This window comes from Pan paniscus, chromosome 1 (genome assembly GCF_029289425.2).
Source record: "Pan paniscus chromosome 1, NHGRI_mPanPan1-v2.0_pri, whole genome shotgun sequence".
NCBI lineage: Eukaryota > Metazoa > Chordata > Mammalia > Primates > Hominidae > Pan > Pan paniscus.
The window spans coordinates 132,345,077-132,368,719 of NC_073249.2; the positions used below are offsets into that span (position 1 = coordinate 132,345,077).

Here is a 23,643-nt window from a genome sequence, read left to right on the forward strand (position 1 = left end):
CCAGAACTCTCTGTCCTTAATTCTTCAGGAGGTTCTGGAGAGGTTTATAGTTTTGAGGAGGAGAAGGACATACATGACCCATTCTTGGCAACAAGACATTGCAGGATGCTGATATTCAGTTCGGACACAGGAATTTCCCCACTTCATCCAAATGCCCTGGCTCTGGCTCTGGCTCTGTGAAGAGGTCAGAAAAACACTGGGGACTGTCTTTCTTCAGAAATACTTTTGGACCATCGAAGTTTTCAAGGAGATAAACATCCTTATGACGTTTCTGGTGGTCCAGGCCCATCTGGCCGAGGAAGTACAAAGATACATGAAGTTTAGGCACACTGGAGGGGAATGTTTGCTAAACATTCTTCATTCTTCAGAAAGGTTCAGGCTCAGTTCAACTTTGGGGGTGAGGCTTGAACTAATGTTGATTTTATCAGCACCTGTTTGCTCCAAGACTGCAGAAGAAAGATTGTTTGTATTCCTTCTTACGGTGCTGCTGGAGGAAACAACAATGACCATTTATTGGGTGTGTCCTATTACGTCCTCTGTTAGGCAGTTATGTATACTTTTTTTTTTTTTTAATTGAGACAGAGTCTTGCTCAGTCGCCCAGGCTAGAGTGCAGTGGCGCAATCTAGGCTTACTGCAACCTCTGCTTCCCGGGTTTAAGCAATTCTCCCGCCTCAGCCTCCCGAGTAGCTGGGATTACAGGTACCCACCATCATGCCCGGCTAATTTTTGTATTTTTGTAGAGACCAGGTTTCACCACGTTGCCCAGGCTGGTCTTGAACTCCTGACCTCAGGTGATCCGCCCGCCTGGGCTTCCCAAACAGTTATGTATACTTTCACTAGTCTTTTCAGAATTTTGAGAGGTAGTTTTAGAGGTGTGTGGTACCTGTTTTTTCCGTCTGTCCAGCAAGCTTTTCCGTTCCCCTGATATTTGTGGCCATGTGACCTGGGGCTGGCCAATCATAATCACTCATCCCCTGGCCACAGTGATTGGACCAGGGAGTGGGCACGGGACCCAATATGCACCAATCCCTCTCCTTTCCTGAGACTGATCCCTTGATGCAGGGAAAGAGAAGTACTTTCTGCCCGCGTCGCTACACTGAGGTTGCCCCGATTGCATGACAGTTGTACTGCAGCTCAGTCCTGCTTCCTTTATTTTCTTACAGGTGTTGTTCCTGAGCACTGGCTTCAAAAACCTTGCTGCTCATTTATCTTGTCTCACGGTGGTCTCCCAGGGAACCAACCAAAGAGGAGGAGGAGGAGAATAGTGGTGGGGGTGGGTTGTTGACGTCTGACTTCAGAGAATTTTTCTTTCATCACACAATAAAATTAATAAAATAAAAAGACAAGGATTCGGGATGCCCTCGGAGTTCATCCATCATATTTTCAAAAGGAAATTTCAAGCCAGCAATCTTCCCATCAGCTTCCAGGAGTATTTTCTAGAATAGTTGAAGGGTGGTTTTGCCTAAAACCTGGGGGTTGGCATAGGTGGCCTTTCAAGGAGGCTTCTAGCTTCAAGTTTCTGTCAATTATGCTTTGCATATCTAAGAGCTGTTTGGGCTGGAGAATTCAAAGAAATTTTCAATGTGCCAGGGTTGAGATTCAGCGTCTTTTTGCTGAGTGGGCATTGATGAGAAATGCCTCTGAACTCGCAGGGGTGATGCAGTCCCCTGGCCAGCCTGCCAACTCTACATACTCTCATTGCTCCAACGCTGACACGCTTGCTCTTTTTAGGTCTAATATGGGCAAATCTATAGCAAGCATTCCAAAAGCTAAGACACTTTTAACTCTCTCCAGAGCAGCCAGAGATCCTCATAGCAAAGCCAGGTAACCCCAGCGGCCAGGGGCACCTTACACACTATCCCTGAGGGGCCGAGCCGGCTGAAATCAGCCTGCACCCTGCTTGCCAGCCGTGCGCGGGGACACTGTGTCCACTTGGAAGACTGAATGCCTTTCTCCAATTTCACACTGACTACTTCCTCCCTGCCAAAAGCACACCTTCCCTCCATCTGAAGAAATAAAAGGAGCTTGGGGCCCCAGCATGAACGATTGCCAGGGGCTGGGACACACCTGTCATGGGCAGGTTTGTCCAGAGTTCACAGAGCATAAAGACTTAATCTGCTTTCACATAAATAGGCTGATCGGATACGACAACAATTTCCCACTGTTATTTGAATGGCAAACAGGATTTAGAGCACAAGGGAAGGAACTTTTTTGTATATATAACTTTTCATGCAGAAAGTTCACAGAGTTTACCTGTAATCTTAGCTCACAATCAGGCAAAAGGATTAGAGCTGGGCACGTAGAGCTTATCAAAAAGCTCAGAGGGAGACCAAAGGAGGGCAAATGCAATTTTTTCTTTCCTTTCTTTTATGCCCATGTGAAAATGCACGTGTTGGTCAACATCTTGAAAACTCTCCAGCGGAGGTAACTCTACCTTCCTGTACCTTCATGCCCGGCTTCTTCTACCATCCTGTAGCACCTTCCTGTACTACAACTATTAGGTAGGTGCAAAAGTAATTGCAGTTTTTGTCTTTTTTAAAAAAAAAGGCAAACACCGTAATTACATTTGCACCAACCTAGTACTTGAGGATGATGATAGAACACTGCCAGAGGAGTACCGCAGCCCCAGCCTCATGGCCAGAGCATCTTGGTCACTCCAAAGGGGCAAGTAGGCCTTATGTAAGGAGCAGGGCAGGCCACTTCTGGTGAATTGCATACCTTGCAGTGAGACATGGGCTGAGGGTCCCGGGATTGGTGAGAAAGGTTAGCATGTTTGTGCCCCAAATCTTCAGTCTGAGGAGGACGGGAAGAAACTCTCTAGAAACACTAAAGTCAATGGGAAATGAACTTGGGCTTGAGTTATTTTCTGATCAATTTGATTTAAATATAATGTTAATAAAAAGAATACATAAAACTAATAGCCTGAATGACAGACCCAGTGGATATGACTTGCTTGGGGAATTCGAGTGACTCTGGCTTTGAGTTTAATATGGCTTTTATTGAAGAAATTTTTCTTTAATGGTAAAGAAAAGAAGTAAATCACTAACACCTTAGCAAGAGTGAGTTTGTCATCTGGAATCAGGGGAACAAGAGGAGAGGGCTGGGAGTTGTGTGGGAGTTAGGATGAGGGTAGACAGGAATCTGGAAGTGAAGGGGAAAGGCCTAATAAGGGAGTTTGTTCCCATCCTGCAAGCTCGACTTTTTCATGAACTTTTTCAGAGTTAAAAGAGCACACTATATTCAGTCCTAGCCTCTGTTTTGTAGCCGAAGTGTTGGGAAATGTGCATTTCCTTGTTTCTGCACAATAGGGGTGCCTCAGACCTCCAGACATAAACAATGTATCCCGCAGGCCAGTGCTTCTGAGTCAGGTTTGGGCCACAGGATCCCACCAGAATCAAGGAACAGCCAGCCTTACTGAAAACCAAGCCACCCTGAGCAAATCCATTTTGAATTCCAAAGTTAATGTGAAGCACCTATGAAAATAAACATAGGCAGAAGCAACTGTTAGAGGGAACACTGTTGCTCTATTTGTTCTGTAGGGGCTAGATACCTAGAGGAAGCTCTCCTCCTACAAACAGAATAGACTATAGGATCTGGAGAAAAGAGGCAACAAATCAGCCAGAGAGTATGTAGCTCTACATTAGTTGGGCTTCTTGTGTTCCTAAATGTTTTTCTTCACAAAAGCCCCTTGATCATGTGGCAGTCCATCTACCCGTCCATTTGCCCATCAATCTATGCATCCACTCATCCTTCCATCTATTCACTCATCATCCATTCATCCACACATCTATTCATCCACCCATCTCTCCACTTATCATCCAATTATTCATTAATCCATCCATCCATCCACTCATCTATTCATCTATGATCCACTCACTCATGTATCTATTCATCCACTCATCTATCCACCCATCATCCATTCATCCACCCATACATTCACTTATTCATCCAACTGTCTGCCCATTATCTACCCACCCATCCCCCCTACCTATCCCCCTACTCATCTACCTCTCCATCCATCCTCCAAACACTACTTGATACTCATTACATGTGCGAAGCTAAGGACAGCTGGTCAAACATACTTATCTACTCACTGGGTGGGCAGGAAGTAGGGTGTTCTCTTTGGTAAAGGAAATGGCTGACAGACATAATAAGGCTCAGTAAGATGCAGTAGAGCATAGAGATAAAAAACACAGGCTTCATCATTAGTCCATCACTTTCTAGCTATGCGGGAAGGTTACCTAACTTCTCAGCACCTCAGTTCTGAGGTGAAGGAATAATAGTTCCTGCTTTACAGGGTCGTGGTAGGAATTAAATGATTCAATGAAAGCTAAGTGCTTAGCAGAGTGCCTAGCACATATGATGTGCTCAATAAATTTTAGCTTGTGTTATTAAAAGTAGGACGTCTGGAGAACCAGAGTGAATTATGTAATCTAAAGAGGCAGTGGGAAAGGGGTTTCTTAACCCATTTCCCATTTGCCCCGGAACACTTGCAGCTGCAGAGTTTACCCCAAGATAACTCACAGATTACAGTCCTAATCTTACCACCAAAGTTTGCCACAGAATATTTTGCTTTTATTATTATTTTTGCATCGCTGTGGTATATTGACTTTGGAAACAAAATACATCATTCCATTTATAGCATTCTGTTTTTAGTAGTGGTGTTTCCATTTATAAAATATAGTCATTCTTATCACGGAAAATGTCAAATCCTAGAAAATGTAGCATTCCTATGCATAATGTTAATTCTGTGGTGAGCTTATGGCACTGAAATGGTGTGACAAGAAGGAGGTGACAATGTTGTCAACATTCCACAGTGATACTGTGATTGAAGTAAACAACAGAAATGGAAAGAAGACTAAGAAGCCATGTGTCATTGTGGATTATCACGAGAATGTGGGAGCAGTGGACTGGCTGATCAGATGCTCACTTCCTATCCAACTGAGCACAAAAGGCACAAGGTTTGGTCTAAGAAATTCTTTTTTGTTTATTTATTTACTTATTTTGAGATGGGGTCTCACTTTGTCGCCCAGGCGGGAGTGCAATGGCGCGATCTTGGCTCATCGCAACCTCCACCTCCTGGGTTTAAGTGGTTCTGCTGCCTCAGCCTCCTGGGTAGCTGGAATTACAGGCATGTGCCACCATGCCCAGCTAATTTTTGTATTTTTAGTAGAGACGTGGTTTCTCCACATTGGTCAGGCTGGTCTCTAACTCCTGACCTCAGGTGATCCACCTGCCTTGGCCTCCCAAAGGGCTGGGATTACAGGTGTAAGCTATGATGCCTGGCCTTAATTATATGTATACTTTTTTATTTTTGAGATGGAGTCTCACTCTGTCACCCAGGCTGGAGTGCAGTGGTGCAATCTCGGCTCACTGCAACCTCTGCCTCTCGGATTCAAGCAATTCTCCTGCCTCAGCCTCCCGAATAGCTGGGACCACAGGTGTGCGCCACCACACCCAGCCAATTTTTGTGTTTTCAGTAGAGACAGGTTTTACCATGTTGGTCAGGCTGGTCTCGATCTCCTGACCTCAGGTGATCCACCCACCTAGGCCTCCCAAAGTGCTGGGATTACAGGCATAAGCCATCTGCCCAGCTGGTCTAAGAAATTCTTTTGTCACCCTCTAAACATTGCAGTGCTAAGCTCCTACATCCTGTTCTGGAAGGACAATCCTGAGCACACGATGAGCCATATAAACTTCAGACTGACGCTGAGTGAAAGAATGCTGGAAAAGCATCACAGGCCAGGGCAGCAAAGTCTTCAAGGTCATCCATGCTCTGATGATGTCACGCTTCTTCCCTGTCTGGAAGACATTTCCCCAAGAGCATACCACCAACATCAGGGAAATGGAATCCAACTGGTCGCTGCAAAGTTTGCTGAGCACACAATGATAAAGATGGCAAGAAGGTCCTGAGAGAAGCGCAATATTTTTGTGCAGAATGGGATGTTCTGCCTTTGTCCCATGCTTTGAAATTTACCACATGAAAAATAAAATTAAATACTGATCATCATATACGTTTCTGTTATATTAGGATTAGAGACAAGTTCTGTTTAGAAATAACTCCAAGAACAGTTTTTATATTTTGTTTTCACATTGAAAAATCAGTCAGATTTGCTTTAGCTTCAAGGAGCATGTTTATGTAAAATTAAATGAGCGCTGGCAGTGAGCTAGCTGCAGATTTTTTGTTTTCTAAATGGGATATAGGACAGAAAGATGCGTTTGTGGCCATGACCAGGCTCTGGGTACTTTACAAATGCCCAGTGGCTGGGCATGGAAGGAATACATTGCTGGGGGAAGTTAAAACCTAGGGCTTTCTCACCTGTTGTCTTCTTGTTCCCGTAAGTCCAGCAATGGCTCAAACCAATAGTGTAGCCAAAAAACAAAAGGCCCTGATAAGGAAAGCCAGGGGTTGGGGGACACCTCAGAAAAACAGAGCAGGGGAGGTCAGAAGACCTTGGAGGCAGAAATTCTGTAGGATACTGACAAGGGGCCAAACTGGCAGCCAAGAGAGGTAGCTGAGGCTCTGAGAGACAAGACAGATGGAGCCCCTGAGCCTGGGGGGCCCTGGCTCTTCTCTATTAAATATTCCTCCAAGAAAGCAACTGATAAAGGGAGGTCAGGAGTGGCCACAGAAAAGACAAAGGCTGGGCCTAAGACCAAAGTTCCTACAGTCAACATGGTGACTTCTGCCAACCCACTGGAATGTCTGGAAGAAATAAAGGCCCTAGTCAGGAATCAGGCATCTGATTGGAGATATGATCTGATATGCAGAGGCCAGATGATACTGTCCCTGGCAGGGGAGAGTGGTGACCGCCCAATAGACGTCCCACACGCTTCTTTTGGCCAACTGGTAAGGGAGAATGCTGTGGTTAACAGGAGGATCTCTCCAACCCTGGGAGAGGGTCTGGGAAGCATGAACAGAACAGGTGGAGGTGAGTGGGTCCCACCAAAGATGGGCAGCAAAGGCCCTGGGGCTACCTCAGTGAGATCTGCCATTAAACATCTCTGGGACTCTTTCTGTATATCTTGAAGGTGGAAGCTAAGTCTCTGAACACCCACTGCGGACAGCAGTGAGAACCACCACCTGGGGTGAGCTACCTTCATCTCTAGTGGTGGCATAAAGTCTGAGGAAGATTGGAGACCCAGAAAGAAGGAAAGAGAAATTGGAGAAGAATTCCTCCTTCTGGTCCTAAAACTCTGAACTGGGAGAGAGACAGGCTATGGGAGAAGATTGAGATGGATTAGAGAATTCCTCTTAAGGACCTCTTCCCTAGCCCCAACCCCAAACATGGAAAGAAAGGAAGATCTTGAGTTCCTTCAAGGGAAATTCTAGGCACCTAGCTAGTTCTGAGAAGTAAATAAGCAACTTGAAAAGCAAGAAGGTAACAGTAGCTTAAAACAATAGCCAGGGAAGCTAGACTCACAGAATGTTTCGTTCCCCTACAAAAACTAAAGATAACATCTTACCATGTCTCTGAGTTGCTTCTCAGAAACTGGGACCCCCCACCACATGGATCTTCTTGCATGTAGACCTCAGATAAGGGGGAATTGGGGACTGAACTCAGCACTGTTCTTTGTTCTAAATTTCTTTCTGAGAAGCCTGGAGGAAGTCATAACCAACCAGAGTAACATTCTTTTGCACTGACCCCAAATTTTTAAACAAAACTTCTCTTCTTTAACCAATTACAGAAAATCTTTGAATCTAACTATGACCTGTGAGCCCCCTGCTTCAAGATATCCCACCCTTTTCGGCCAAAATCAATATGCGGGTGTTCAGAGACTTAGCTAAATCAGTATTGATTTGTGGTTTTGTCTGTAACTTCTGCTTTCCTGAAATTTATGCCTGCCTTTAAAAATCTTTACCTACAAGCCATATGGGGAAGGCTGGGACTTAAGCATTAGCTGCTCAATCCTCCTTGCCTGGCACCCTGCAAATAAATACCTTCCTTTTTCCTGCTACGAACCTTGGTGTGGGTATCTGGTCTTACTGTGCTGAGCCAATGGACCCCAGTTTGGTTCTGTAACAAGATAATGGTTATTTTCACACTTACATAGTAGAGAGCCTCACTGCCTTAGGAGCAGATACTCCTGAGGCAAGGCAGATCCCAAAGATGCTAGGATAAACTAGCTGAGTTTGTCTAGGATATGCCACATACATGGCACCCAGAGAATCCTACCTTGTCCTATAAGATGCATAAAGATGGGCTCAAATACCAATTCAAAGACCTGTGGACAAGAAAAATCACCCCTACAATATCCACAAATTCTAAAAAGACTTGCTTGTTGTCAGCCTTGGCTTTTGAGTTCCTGCTTCCACTGAATTAGTTCAGTTTCTGACTCGGCTCTTCAGTCTGTAGATGTTGTCTTTGTTTTACATCAAAGTGACCCACATGTGGGACTTGGCCTATGCACTTGACTTCCACTAAAAAAGCCACTCGTACTCAATGTGAATGCCTGTAAAGCAGACTGTCCTGAAGGGGTTAGGAAGCTGTGGAGATAGTTACATCAGAACAGAGCAAATGACTTTGGAATCTGAAGCAGACCTCCTTGTTCTTAGCAGTTTTTTGGCCTCTCAACCACGTGGCTTGCCATCTTTCTTCTTTCTCCATCACCCTCCCAATAAATCTTTTCTGTTCAAGTTCCATTGAATTCTAATTCAGAAAAGTTTAATTATCTTCTAATGAGCTTGTCTTCAGCTAAGTCATGATTCAGGGTCTCACCTTCTAACCCCAGATGTTTATCAGGGTCTTTTCTTTAACAAAGACAGTCCTCTCTGAGAAGAGGGTTATAATTTTTTTCACTCCATTAAGCCTGAATGAAGGTTGACTACAGAAGAGAAAGGATGCTGCTTTTCTTTGCTGACCTGGGAGAAGATAGACTTTTTTAGCCCCTGTGAAATCTGTGAAGGTGGTTCAAGAAGCAAAGATTGAAAGATGAGGTCTTCACCCTTCCTCTACCTGGAGAAGTTTTCCTTGTGCTGGTGAGAGAAGACATGTGCTTACTTTATCTTCTCCAAAGAGCAGGGAATGACTTTGAACTTGAGGTGGGTGCTTTTTCCAGAGCAGATGCTAATCAAAGCAGCCAACCCTAGTTCTGGAAGTCATCCTTGACAAGGCATTTCTTTTAGTAAAATTCAAACAAAATTTAAACCTTCACTAAGAAAAGGAAACGGAGTGGTTCAGAGTTATTGCTATGACTAGTGTCTTGCTAAGCTACCCTAGAAAAAGGGAAATGGACCACCTGTCCCCTCCATTCTTTGCCCACTCTAGGAAATACACGGAAGAATAGAAAGGACTTAACAGTTGTTTACTGGCCAGTCTCTGTACTGAATACTTTGGATATATGATCAATCTAATCTTCCGAGAGAAGAATCTTCAAAATTTCTCCAAGACATTTGTCCCCATTATATGTGTGAAAGGAAAATAAAAACTCAGGATCTCAATTCACTATGCCAAAGGAAAAAAAATTAAGCTAAAAGCTGAGTCATGCAAGAAGCTGCCTTTCTTTTTGTTTCTGAGCAGATAGCTGCAGATAAGAGGTTAAATATCTCCATAGGCAGTTAGTCTATGTTCACTTTATCTTATGAAAAGTGCCAATTTACTGAGCACAAGATGAATACATAATTGACTATTCCTCTACCTGCTCCTTTTCTCTTGCAATATAGGGATTACCATACCCTTCCTCTTTCCCCTCCAGTCCACTTTTTCCCTTTAAATATTGATGTCCTCAAAATCATCTTTGGAGAAAGGCACAGACCACAGACTATTTCTGTGGCTCTGTCTTTATTTATTCTGGGCATGTCCTTAACCTTGACAAAATAAACTTTTAAATTGATTGAGACCTGTCTCAGATACTTTTTGGCTTACAAATTGGCAGCCGATGGAAGGGACTCTGAGAGGAGGTGCCCCTGACTTTTGACAAATCTCTTACCAGTACTTGGTACCAGCTTAGGTTATCTTTGTTGCTCAAAGATAAGACAATTTTCTGAGGTCTGGGAGCTCCTCCCTCTGGAGAATCCCTGATCACCCCAAATTTGGTTGAGATCTAAGGTTTATTTTGAAGTACAACTCCTTTTCTGGAGTTTTACTCACTTCCAACAAAACAGGCGAGTTTTCCTGTTTCCATGACAATGGATGGCAGGCAACTCCTTTCTGGAGTTTCAGCTTGTATCCAACAGGGAAGGTGAGTTTGAGTCTTTTACTGCTTCTAAAATGGTAGAGAGGAGTATTGAGCCTGGGCGCCACTCCTAGGTAAGTAGCTGAATTGAAGTTTTGTCTTGAAAATCCTGCTTAATGACTAAGAGTTAAGATTGACAACCAGCTGATCTTAATTTCCTTTTAACACTAAAGTGCTCAGTAATCGCATTGGTTTTGTTGTTGTTGTTGTTGTTTTGTTGTTTCCTTATTATTTTAGTCTTTCTCACATTGGATTCGACCAACTCTACTTTACTTGGTCAAATCCAAATGAGAATTTCAAGTTATGGTGAACAATGTTTTTGAATTGGCTAAAACTCCTCACAGCTGCAAAAAAGAAGAAAAAATCATACGCTTGGTTTCGTTAGCAGCAGCAAATCTATATGAGTATGCAGCAACTTGATTCTTGCCTCCTCAGAGGAAAGAATTCGTCTGAGGGGCATAAGGCAGAATGAGAGACCACGGCAAGTTATAAAGCAAGAGTGAAAGTTTATTAAAAAGTATTAGAGCAGGAATGAAAGGAAGTAAAGTACGCTTGGAAGAGGGCCAAGAGGACAACTTGAGAGATCCAAATGTAAACTTGGGTTTTTTTATGTTGGCATGCTTCCGGGCTCTTGTGTCTCTTCTGCCCTGATTCTTCCTTTGGGATGGGACGTCCACATGTGCAGCGGCCTCCCAGAACTTGGGAGGGGCCCCAGGCACAGTGTGTTTGCCGAAGTTTTGCGCATGCTCACTTGAGGCGTTGTTCCCTTACCAGTAGAGTGTTCCTAGAGGAAGGTCATATCCCAGCTAAACTCTGCCATTTTGCCTCTTAGCATGCGCATGCTTGACTCCACTCGCCCAGCTCCTGAGATCTTATTGATAGCAGCTGATCACCAGCTTCAGGTGTTTTCTATCTATTGGGAGACCACCGTTCCCTGCTGCTGGCTTCGACCAATTGTTTTGGACAGACAGTTTAATAACTGCCTGACCATCACTTGACAGTCTCCTGGCAGTCCTGGTTGAGGGGTAGGGCACTGCCCTGCCTTGCTTATGTCTGCCTACCTACCTACTCAAACAGGTTCTCTGTTCACTTCCTTTCTTAAAAGATTGTTCTTTTGTTTACTTTTCTTCCATTCTATTCCTCCTTCCCCCTTTGCCATCTTTGGTACCAAGCAAATTCAAAACAAAACAAAACATAGAGAAGGCTTCTAATCAAACCCATTAAAGAACTCAGAATAAAGGTGCCACTCACCCTTTTTCGGGGTGTCCTGCTTTCTTTGTGGAGTTTCAAAAGTCACGGGCAGATTTTTCTCAGGTCTAAAGCTCTGCTTTCTTGTATTGCATTACCTGATGTCTTTGTCTTTGGTGGGGGTACCAGAGATTACCTTGTACTATGAGAGAATTTGGCCTTGGTGTGTGTAATGGTGGCAGAGAACCACAATCTTAGGGATGGCTAAGGACAGTTTATAGGAAATGGTCATTACTACAGGGGGCTACTTATTTCTTTGTACATTTAAATTAAGAAAATTGTGCAGGCTTTCTTGGCCCTATTCCTTAAAGGGATCTACCATAAAGCTAGTAATCTAATCAAGCTAAATTGAAAATAACACCTATCCAATTGAGTCACTTTAATAAAATTATTTGCAAAGGAAATTTACATCTTTACAGGAAATCTCCACTTAGTAAGAGCTTCTGGGTCCCTACAATGGCTTGAAGTTCACATAACAGACATTGCCTTTGTTTAGATCTAAGCGTGTGCCTTTGAGATGTACATTTTCTACATTGTTTCACCTAAGTCATGTCTTTGGGATGCAAATTTACAGTTGCCTCATTAACAATTGTTCAGGACATAGAACAGATAATCATGAGATTAACAGTCTAAAATAGAGAAAAGTTTTGAAAACAGGCAAATGAGAACTTTTAAATCTGTAAGATCTGCCTTTGTCTGGGTGTCTATTATGTCTATATGTTCCTATGTCTCAAGTGGAAATAATATTTCACTATCAATTATGTGAAAGAGCTCTAATTAATTGGCTTAAAGAAAAGTCAGTGTTCATCAACTTAATAGAAGCTAGCTCAGAGGCTTTTCAGTTCACATGACTTTAGTAATCTTTGGTAAGATTAATTTGGTAAATTTTGTCTCAAAATCCTCTCCAATAATTTAAAATCTTAAAGTCATGTTAAGTTAAATTAAGTAATCCTAGGTTTTTTACTGGGAATTAGAGTTACTAAAAGTTAGATTAGTAGGATAGTATGATGTGTTTTTGGGGAAGTTTATAAAAACATGAGGATGTGGTTTTTGCTTAAGAAAATGTAAATTTTTTTCTAGTTCAGAGGACCTTTCTACTATTGTTGAGAGAAAAACCGTGTTCGCATCCAACTGTTTTTTGGTAAACTGGTTAAGTTTGTATTGGTATCTCATGGCTAGAGTTCTGAAGTAAAAGCTATAGGATCTTTATTTGTATGAGTGTGTGTGGGCTTAGGTGTGTTTATGTATACCTACATGTGTATTGTTATGTTTATGGCCACAAGGTACCAAACTGGCTTAAAAATAAGGGAGAACTCACAAATTCAGTAAATAAGCCCAGTTGCTTTTCAAGTTAATGTGACTTAAATAGAGTTTTAATAAATAAACTGGCTTTAAAATTATTGGTAAAATAAAATTAGAAATGTCTTCAGAATCGCCAACATACATTATTGTTTAGATTTATTGGTCAAGCAATTTTATATTCTTTTCTCTTAAATACTATAAGGTGTCAAGATTTGGCATGAGGGTTGTAAAGCTATAAATGTAGCCCAAAAGAGAATTATCTTTGTGTAACTTTTTGATAAATAAAGCATTTAATATTGTTGGTTTAATGAAAATAGCTAAATCCTGAGTTATTGACCAAAAAAAACCCAAAACATTTATTTAACCTTAATATTCTTACTTAAGTAAACACCTGAAATTCACAGCCTATAAAAATTGTTAACAGGGAAATAACTCTAAATGATGACCATCACAGTTTTCATATGTAATCTAGATCAACTATTTAAACAAGTTAAATAGGCAAATGTAATAGAATAAGTGCTTGTAAATAAACTTGTCGTATAATTTAGAACCTAAAGTTAAATTAAATAATATATATTAATTAAATACCTGGGTCATTTCCAATTTTTTAAATAAAAATTATAGAAAATCATTTTTCTAAAAAACAATGTGTTCTTATTAAAAGGAAACAATTTTTGTCTAACTCAAAAGTTATTTAAAGGTTGTTTATAAAACAAGCTAAAGGGAACCAGTAAATAAGAGATGTAAAGAAAGTTATACATATAAAGAGGTATTTGGGGTAAGAAAGATTAAAAGGAAAATCATTTTATATGAGAAAGGATCTTGTATGGTAAATTTTTTGACCTAAAATAAAATAACTGGTTATTTAAGAAAGAGTGATATTTAGGATAAGACAGGACATCCAAGCATGTCATAAATGTTTGTGCAAGTTGGAATAAGGGTTGTAAAAAGAGAATTTATGAAAAAGAACTTTATGTGATCAAATTGGCTATAATTAAAAGGAAATTATAATATTCTTTGGTATTTAACAATACACTAATAAATTAAAGAGTTGGTTGGAACATCAAATTTATCTGAAGGTATTGATTTAATCTTAATAAAATTATAAGAGCTTTTAACTTTTTTAACCCAAAAGTTCAACTTTTATTGCATGTCATTATTTTCAGTTTTCTCTCCCCTTTGAGAAGGCCTGAGACAATAATGTTCTCCTTCAACTTTTTCGTCAGCTCTTATATTTTTTTCCTCAGGTTCTAACTTCCATTGTGTCCTGATACTAAAAATGTTTTATCTAAATTGTCTAAAGGAAATATTTTCTTCCAATATAACATTCTGTGCTCTTGGCTTTAAATTCTTCTATGAAATTGAAAACTTTCACTTATGACCCAGGACCTACTCTTCCTATGTCTAACTAATGCAAGTCCTAGGAAAACTGAGATTTAAAAACATGAAGGTTATTATATCCATGTAACTCTCTGTGTTGCTTTTGAAGTCCTGTGCTGTTAAGTTACAGGGCTTTTACTTTCGGATCCAGAGAGGACTCCAGATCCTGTTCAATCTTAAACACTGACAGCAGTTAAAGCCTTATTTGCCAACCCAGGAGAAGACAACTATCAAGATAAACTGTTCATGAGACACAGAGCCAGAAATTAAAACTATTTAACCCTTCTAGGCCCTGGGACTACCACAGAAGAGATAGGCACATGAGATTGTAGGGCTGATTTTGAGAAATAAAATTAGTTTAAAGTTTCTCTATGAATTAAACATTAATATCAAAGGTTACATGGATGCAAGGCCAGCATCTGGGCCCCTGTGTCAGATTAACAAGATTTTCTTGGAGTATTAACTAACACTTTAATTTAAAAAATTGTAAAATATTATTAAAAAGTTTATAGAAATTATATGTTATAGTCAAGTGATTAAAATTTAATAGATTTGTTTATAAGATTTATGAGACATTTAATTGGCCTCATGCTGTCTTTATCAGGGCTTATTGTTTGGGGAAGTAAGTCTCCTCTCTCAAAGAATACAGGTTTTTGCCTTTTTTTGAAATCTTCGAGTTATCACTTTGGCTAAATGAATGACTGTCTTTATAATGACCTGCGATCCTATTTTGTTATATCAAGTGTTTTAAACTTTAGATATTTGACAAACTTTCCAAAATCATATTCTAAATTCAGTCCTTTTGACCTCATTAATGTTTTGATATTAGGTCTCATGAAGTCCAAATGAAATGTATTTGGTTTATTTGGTACAATAAAATAATAAAGGAAGCATTGTCAAATACAAAATGGTATTTAATCTTCTTTGGATAGTATTTACATAAATGTGCTATTAGTGTTTGTTCCAAAATTATATGAGAATCCTGTAATTCTGATATGTCTTAGTATATGTTATCAGTAGTAGTAATTATGACGATTATGTAAAACTTTGTATGCCACAGAAGTAAACAATTTTTTGTCAATTGTGTCTTTAACCATGACTGGTCTAAGATTTTTGTCATCTATGATTTACTTTGATCCTTTTTTTTTTTTTTTTTCCCGAGACGGAGTTCACTCTTGTTGCCCAGGCTGGAGTGCAATGGCACGATCTCGGCTCACCGCAACCTCCGCCTCCCGGGTTCAAGTGCTTCTCCTGCCTCAGCCTCCCGAGTAGCTGGGATGACAGGCATGCACCACCATGCCTGGCCAATTTTGTATTTTTAGTAGAGACAGGGTTTCTCCATATTGGTCAGGCTGGTCTCGAACTCCCAACCTCAGGTGATCCACCCGCCTCAGCCTCCCGAAGTGCTGGGATTACAGGTGTGAGCCACTGCGCCTGGCCTACTTTGATCCTTTTATAGGGCCGTTTATAATCAGTTATAGAACTCTGAGGAGTACTCTTAAATATAGGTTTCTGGTAAATTGAGAGATTGTGCCATTGGAATAGAGAAAAACTTCCAGGACTCTCAGGGAGGTCTGATGTATTCATGAGGATTGTTGATCCAATATCGAGCAGAACAGGAGTTAATTGAATGGACTGAACTAACTGAAGATTGAAATAATCTTTTATGACTTTTTGTTTAAAACATTTGCTGATTCTTTTTGTTTTGTTCTTCAAAGTCAAGAAAACTTTCTCTTCTTTTAAGCTATTTGCAGCTTTTAACAACTGAGTAAAGTATGCTTTTATGAGCAAAATTAAAAACATATCCTTTCTCTCAACCTAATTTCTCCAAAATTTGGAAACTATTTTTTGAGTATTCTTAATTTATGACAAAATAATTATTTGCATAAGTTCAATAAGGATCTGTTTTCTTTTATAAGAGGGCATAATTGGAGACACTGGTTGTTTTACCAAGGCCTTGACTGAAATGGCATTTTCAGATTGCCTTGAGAAAAGGAGGCTGACCTACAGAGCTGATAAAAGCCCCTTGAAAAACTGGCTTTATACATTGTTCTTTACAGGGTCCTGACCTGTGGTAAGTGAAGAATATCACTTTCTGGCAGGCCTAGGAACCCTAAGTTTTCTTGGCACCTTGAAAAGAGAGAAATTCACCCAATTCGCACAGGTATCTGCAGGCTGGGCTCAAGGCTTTTAAGAAGGTCTAGTCTTAGACTCCTTATGAAAAAGGTTACAGCAAAGCCAATTTAAAAAAAAGAGAGAGAGACAGCCTGTATGACAAGTGATTATTCTTGCTGCAATTTATGCAAATAATTAAGGCAAGTATAATAGAACTAAAACTTATTTTACAAATAAATTGGTCCTACTATGATTTTGTCTTTAATAAAATTGGGGAATTGGAGAGAGAAAAGTTATGTTTCCAAATAAACTGTGTACACCTGTTATTAGATTCTAACCTTGCCTAAGGCTTTTTAATTTTTATTATTTTCTACAATTTGGACTGAATTCTAAAATTTTTTCTGGCTACAAGTCTCCAAAATAATGTTTTCAATTTGTTTCCTTCTTTTCCTTTTTTCCCCATTTTTCCTGATTTGAAAATCACGAAAAACTAAGCTGTGCTTTTTTAAATGCCATACAAACTGAAGCTAGACAACTTAAACTTTGGAAGAAAATAATAGCATCCTATTTATATAGATAAAACACTTTCTTACCTGCCTACTGATGTATGGAGTTCAGAGTAATATGGCCTATATCAGGTTTCCAGGATTGTTCTCCTTTTTTGTTTGTTTGTTGTTTTCTTTCTCTCGTCCCTCTCCTATGTTTTTTTTTTCCTTTGTGGGATGTAAGGCTTCACAACTTACTAAAGGTGAGCTTGCCTAACAACTTGTGACCTATCCGTCTAGGAATAAACTGTCCTTGCCATGAGACATCAGATAAAACCCAATACCAGAGACTCACTTTCTTCTAAAATGCTTTCTCTGAAAGCTTTTAAAAAGAAAAGGGTGGAGAAATGTGAAAGGAAAATAAAAATTCGAGACCTCAATTCAGTATGCCAAAGGAAAAAACTTAAGCTGAAAGCTGAGTTATGCAAGAAGCTGACTTTCCTTTTGTTCCTAAGCAGATAGCTACAGATAAGAGGTTAAATATCTCCACAGAGTTATTCTATGTTAGCCTTGTCTTATGCAAAGTGCCAATTTACTGAGCACAAAACAAATACATAATTGACTATTCCCCTATCTGTTCCTTTTCTCTTGAATTACCATACCCTCCCTTGGATTACCATACCCTCCCTCTTTCCCCTCCAGCCCACTTTTCCCCTTTAAATATTGAAGCCCTCAAAATCATCTTTGGAGAAAGGCACAGGCCTTTCTCCTCTTTCTGTGACTCTGTCTTTATTTCTTCTGCAAATGTCCTTAACCTTAACAAAATAAATTGATTGAGATCTGTCTCACTTTTTTGTTTACATAAGGATAAAGAAACTGAGACTTGGAGAGGCAAATGGACATTTTCAACATCTTAAAGCCAGTGAAAGGTAGAGGCTGACTTAAAGTCAGTTCACCCTCCTCCAAATCCCAGTGGTTTTCTACTGTTATGCAAATCCCCTCCTCTCACATGGCCCCAGCATTCCGTAGTGGCTGCATGTATAAGCGAGACTAGCAGAGGAAAATGCCACAGGACTGAAAGATGCAGAAAGGAACAATGACACTGAGATCTGGGGAGGGGCTCTGTAACTACAGTCTTTGTGTCTTTAGTTCTTAGTTTTCCTTTGGTTCTTGGGAAAGCACCTTTGGAAAAACTCTAATCTGTCTCAGCTGAACAATGGGCAAAGATACTTTGTTCCTGTCTTGTCCTGCCCCTGTTCCTTTTCCTTTAACATCCCATAAAGTCACAAGTGGGAGCAGAGCTGGAAGAACTCAGGGAATGATGGCCCTCACCCTAAGTACACCTTCAAGCCAGGCACTATGCTAGAATTTATAAACTCATTTACTCCTCCCAGCAACATTCTGAGGTATTGTTGATTGGCCTTATTTTCTAGGTAAAGAGGTTAAGAAAAATGAACAACTCAATGATTAATCATATAGCTAGTCTATACTCTCTCTTATCTCTGAACACTTTTCATTTGGAGCTATTAATGCCCTCTAGCCTTTATTATAATTATCACATAATTATGCCTTTTCTCCTCAAAATTATCTGTTGGAGTCATCTTATAGTAGAGTCTTTACAGAACACAAAGCATTCAATCACTTTATTTCAGACAGCAACCTTGTTTTTGATGAACATATGTTAGTCTTAAGCCATCTAAAGTAATGCTAATGTGGGATCTTATGGAAGACTACTGGTAATACAGGAAAAAAAGTGGCAAAGAAATCTGACACGTTTGGCAATTATTCCTGAGGATAATTGTTGAGTGTTGGAGGTCACAGTAAACAAACCATATAAAGATCAACATGATAAAGATCATGTTGAAAGTCAACATTATTAATATACCATACTTGAAGGATATGTGGTTATTGTCTCACATGTCCGTGTGAAGAGACCACCAAACAGGCTTTTTAAAAAAAATTTTATTTTATTATTATTATACTTTAAGTTTTAGGGTACAAGTGCACAACATGCAGGTTTGTTACATATGTATACATGTGCCATGTTGGTGTGCTGCACCCATTAACTCGTCATTTAGCATTAGGTACGTCTCCTAATGCTATCCCTCCCCCCTCCCCTCACCCCACAACAGTCCCCGGTATGTGATGTTCCCCTTCCTGTGTCCATGTGTTCTTATTGTTCAATTCCCACCTATGAGCGAGAACAAGCGGTGTTTGGTTTTTTGTCCTTGAGATAGTTTGCTGAGAATGATAGTTTCCAGCTTCATCCATGTCCCTACAAAGGACATGAACTCATCATTTTTTGTGTCTGCATAGAAACAGGCTTTGTATGAGCAAAAAGGCTGTTTATTTCACCTGGGTGCAGGCGGGCTGAGTCCAAAAAGAGAGTCAGCAAAGGGTGGTGGGATTATCATTAGTTTATATAGGTTTTGGGATAGGCGATGGAGTTAAGACCAATGTTTTGGGGGCAGGGAGTGGATCTCACAAAGTACATTCTCAAGGGTGAGGAGAATTACAAAGAATCTTCTTAAGGGTAGGGAGAATTACAAAGAAACTTCTTAAGGGTGGGGGAGATTACAAAGTACATTGATCAGTTAGGGTGGGGCAGAAACAAATCACAATGGTGGAATGTCATCAGTTAAGGCTATTTTCACTTCTTTTGTGGATCTTCAGTTGCTTCAGGCCATCTGGATGTATACATGCAGGTCATTGGGGATATGATGGCTTAGCTTGGGCTCAGAGGCGTGACAGTTATCTTATGAGATCACAAATAGGGAAAAAACTATCACGGCATGAGGTATAATTTTCAATGACAACGTCATATTTAGATTCAAGAAGTGCTGAATCTCAAGCAATCCAGATGAATATGAAGATGCTGTGCTCTGAAAAATGGGCTTGAAGACTGGCCGTAGGGAATGTCAAAACACTGATATCAAAAGTGCACTGGAAGAATTTGATTAAAAGTATTGCACTGTGAGTGGGTAAAGGCAGTATTTCTGCATTATAAACATGATGTGATTTTTTTTTTTTTTTTTTGTGACGGAGACTCACTCTCTCACCCAGACTGGAGTGCAGTGGCACCGTGTCAACTCACTGCAACCTCCATCTCCTGGGTTCAAGCAGTTCTTCTGCCTCAGCCTCCTGAGCAGCTGGGATTACAGGTCCCCACCACCATGTCTGGCTAATTTTTAAAAAAATATTTTTAGTAGAGACGGGGTTTCACCATGTTGGCCAGGCTGGTCTTGACCTCCTAACCTCAGGTGACCTGCCCTCTTTGGCCTCCCAAAGTTCTGGGATTACAGGCGTGAGCCACTGTGCCTGGCTGTGATTTTTAAATATATAATGAAAACTCAACATTTTAATCAAGATTTACAAATTAATGAATAGCATGTGATTTTACCTATAAGTAATTAAAATAACACATTATTATGCACAGACATTTGTCTATTTAATTAACATCCTGATATATTTTAATATCAACCAATATAAAAGTAAAAACCTTTTCTTAAGAGTTCATTTAGCAAATGAGGATGCTGTAATATTTGGAGTCACTCACATGTGGTACTGAGTTTTATATCCACTATTCCACTCTCATGGAAGTGATGACTATGTGTTCACTCACACATAGTTCAGACTAGCATACGGTCTGTCCTCAGTCAACGTGTGTTGAGTGTTGCTGTCATTTCAGAGATAAGGAAATACAGACTCCAATGAGTTAGGAGACTTGGCCAAAGCACACAGCAAATAATGAGCAGAGTTGGTTCTGTGACAGTTTTCTGACCTCCTGGCCAGAGTATAAGCCACTACGACCAGCTAGAGCACAAGGAATCATTTCCTCCTACCCCGCTGGGAGGATAGCCTCATCACAGGGCAAAGACTACAAAGCTTGTAAGCCATGAATGATATCTGGAGATGTGTTATGTCTGGATCCGGCCACTGCTCAGGACAACTTCGTGCATGTAAGTTTGGCCTTTTGCTAATTTGTTATCAGTTCATGATAGCTGGCAAGCAAAATTGGCAATATTTGATCACTTGGCTTAGTAATACTATTTTCTTTCCATTTCAAATATTATCTCTTTTTGTCTCACATTCTCTTCAACACATGATAGCAGCAGCTCACGCTGCTGATGCAACACAGGTGAAGAGCACCTTCCCCTCCCCCACCTGTGGGCTGAGCCCACCATGTGGATCCCAAGGCCATCCCAGGAGCTCTTTGGAGGGGAGAAGCCCAGTGGAAACTGTCAGGCCTCTGAGCCCAAGCCAAGCCATCGCATCCCCTGTGTCTTGCACGTATACGCCCAGATGGCCTGAAGTAACTGAAGAATCACAAAAGAAGTGAAAAGGCCCTGCCCCGCCTTAACTGATGACATTCCACCATTGTGATTTGTTCCTGCCCCACCTTCACTGAGTGATTAACCCTGTGAATTTCCTTCTCCTGGCTCAGAAGCTCCCCCACTGAGCACCTTGTGACCCCCGCCCCTGCCCACCAGAGAACAACCCCCTTTGACTGTAATTTTCCATTACCTTCCCAAATCCTATAAAACGGCCCCACCCCTATCTCCCTTCACTGACTCTCTTTTCGGACTCAGCCCGCCTGCACCCAGGTGAAATAAACAGCCATGTTGCTCGCACAAAGCCTTTTTGGTGGTCTCTTCACACGGACACGCATGAAAGAAACTTTTTCAGATGTGTGGTGATGTAAGAAATACTAGGAAAAGGGTTTTGGTAGAACAGGCATAGCAACAAGGTTATTAATGTTGCAAATTGGCAACATTTTAATCAATGACATCAAATTTAGTCACAATTCGAGAAAGTTTTTTTTTAATCACAATTTTATTAAGAGGTTGGAGGTATATTCTCACAAGTTAAAGAATGTGGTCTCCTTAAATGTGGTCTTCTTAAAATATCATTTTAAGAATTGTACTTTAAAGAAATGTTAGCATTCCCTTAATTAAGAAATGCATGGAATATATGTATGATGGGGGGGGGGCGCTTATGTGGGTGTGTGTGTCGGTGTGTGTGTTGTTTAAATCTTTCTCACTCTGGGCGAGGCAAGTTTTCAAAGGCTGGGCTGTCTCTGGGTAGAATCATGCCATAAGTTGCTTTCTGCCTTGCCCCCTCCCCACCATTCAACGAAAGTCTTTGTGGACCTCCCATCAGCTCCCTTCTTCCTTTCCATTCCCTCTCCAGGCCCCATGCCAGCCCTCAGAGTTGTCCACCATAAAACATTCCTCTTGGGGCCTCAGCCGGAAATGGCATGTCTCCTTTGAAGTGATTAGGTCCCAGAATGTTAGGATCAGAAAAGACTTGAGGTTGGGCATGGTGGCTCACGCCTGTAATCCCAGCACTTTGGGAGGCCAGAGGGGGTGGATCACCTGAGGTCAGGAGTTCAAGACCAGCCTGGTCAACCTGGTGAAGCCTCATCTCTACTAAAAATACAAAAATTAGCCGGGCCTGGTGGCGGGCATCGGTAATCCCAGCTACTTGGGAGGCTGAAGCAGGACAATCACTTGAACGGGGAGGCGGAGTTTGCAGTGAGCTGAGATTGTGCCATTGCACTCCAGCCTGGGTGACAGAGCGAGACTCCATCTCCAAAAAAAAAAAAAAAAAAAAGACTTGTGTAGATCCCGCGAGCAAACACTTCTCGTGTTCAAAGTAAAGGGCTCAAGGACCAAAGACCTCGATCTTCTGGAGTGACATGTCAGGGCAGACTCTGAGAATCATGTCTGGGGGTCTCTAATGCTTTCCCAGGGCCCAGAAGAGCAACCCATGTGGACAACGCTGATAAAAGGAATCGGTCCTTGAGGTCCCAGCACCATCCTACTCTTTGCCTTGTCTCTTTCCTCCAGACTGGCCCTAAGTGCCTCTTCAAATCCACCCCTCTGAATGGGGCAGGGTGGGCCTACTCACTGAAACATGGCTGTGCCAGAAGAGTTTTCCAGATTCAGACTGATGCAGGGGTGGGTGAATACTCTGACTTGCAGAAGATTGCCTGGGCTCGAGTCCTGATTGTCAAGAACAAATCCACATTATCATGAACACTTATTGGACCGGGCATGGTGGCTCACACCTGTAATCCCAGCACTTTGGGAGGCTAAGACAGGAGGATTGCTTGAGGTTAGTAGTTTGAGACCAGCCTGGGCAACACAGGGAGAACAAGTCTCTGCAAAAAATAAAATTAGCTGGGTGTGGTGGTTCACGCCTCTAGTCCAGGCCACTCAGGAGGCTGAGGCAGGAGGATTGCTTAAGCCCAGGAGTTTGAGGCTGCAGAGAGCTTTGATTGTGCCACTGCACTCCAGCCTGGGCAACAGGCAAGACCTTGTCTATAAAAAAATTATTTTTTTAAAAGGACATCTATTACAACCCCTTTAATTGTCAACTTGTGAGTTACTGGAAACTTACTATTTTAGGGAGACAAAAGGCTAAAAAGACAGTTGTTAATTCTCAGCACAATTCAGAATTTTTTGGTAGACATATCATTCTTTTCTTCCCTGATCCATACACATGTATCATTCACAACCTGAACCCTTCAATGGAGTCTCCTTGTTCCAAAGATAAATTCCAGCCCTATAAAGGCCCTCAAGATGGAGCCTTGCTGACCACTCTGGCCTCATTTTGTACCACTGACCCCTCTTTCTGTGTGCTTCAGCCCTCTTGTCTTTTTCCTAGGAGAGGCTTTTCCTCATCCCTCAGTCCTAGTCAAGCCCCCCATCCCCACCCCAGTTGCACACTCCCTTAGCAACTTGGCAACTTCTGAAGGATTTATACAATTATAATTAAGCAATTAGTTGTGTAACTGGTTGAGCATTCACTCCATATTCCTGAATGACCACTCACAGAGATCATGGATTATCTCTGTCTTGTCCCCCAAGAGCTTAAGACTGTGCCTTGCATGTATAATGGGTACATAATATTGGTTGAATGAAGAATGGGGAT

The 23,643-nt window shown here is 41.1% G+C and overlaps 1 long non-coding RNA gene across 2 annotated transcripts in view; it reads left to right on the plus strand.

The window, feature by feature from the left end:
- The window catches only part of LOC103784411 (uncharacterized), a 155,193-nt gene extending 141,159 nt beyond the window's left edge, over positions 1-14,034 (plus strand). For both annotated transcript variants that reach the window (XR_001338421.4, XR_610041.5), the window contains 2 exons: positions 4,819-4,962; positions 5,637-14,034. This is a non-coding gene — a long non-coding RNA (uncharacterized LOC103784411). The remainder of the gene's footprint in view (positions 1-4,818; positions 4,963-5,636) is intronic.
- The last annotated feature ends 9,609 nt before the right edge of the window (positions 14,035-23,643 follow it).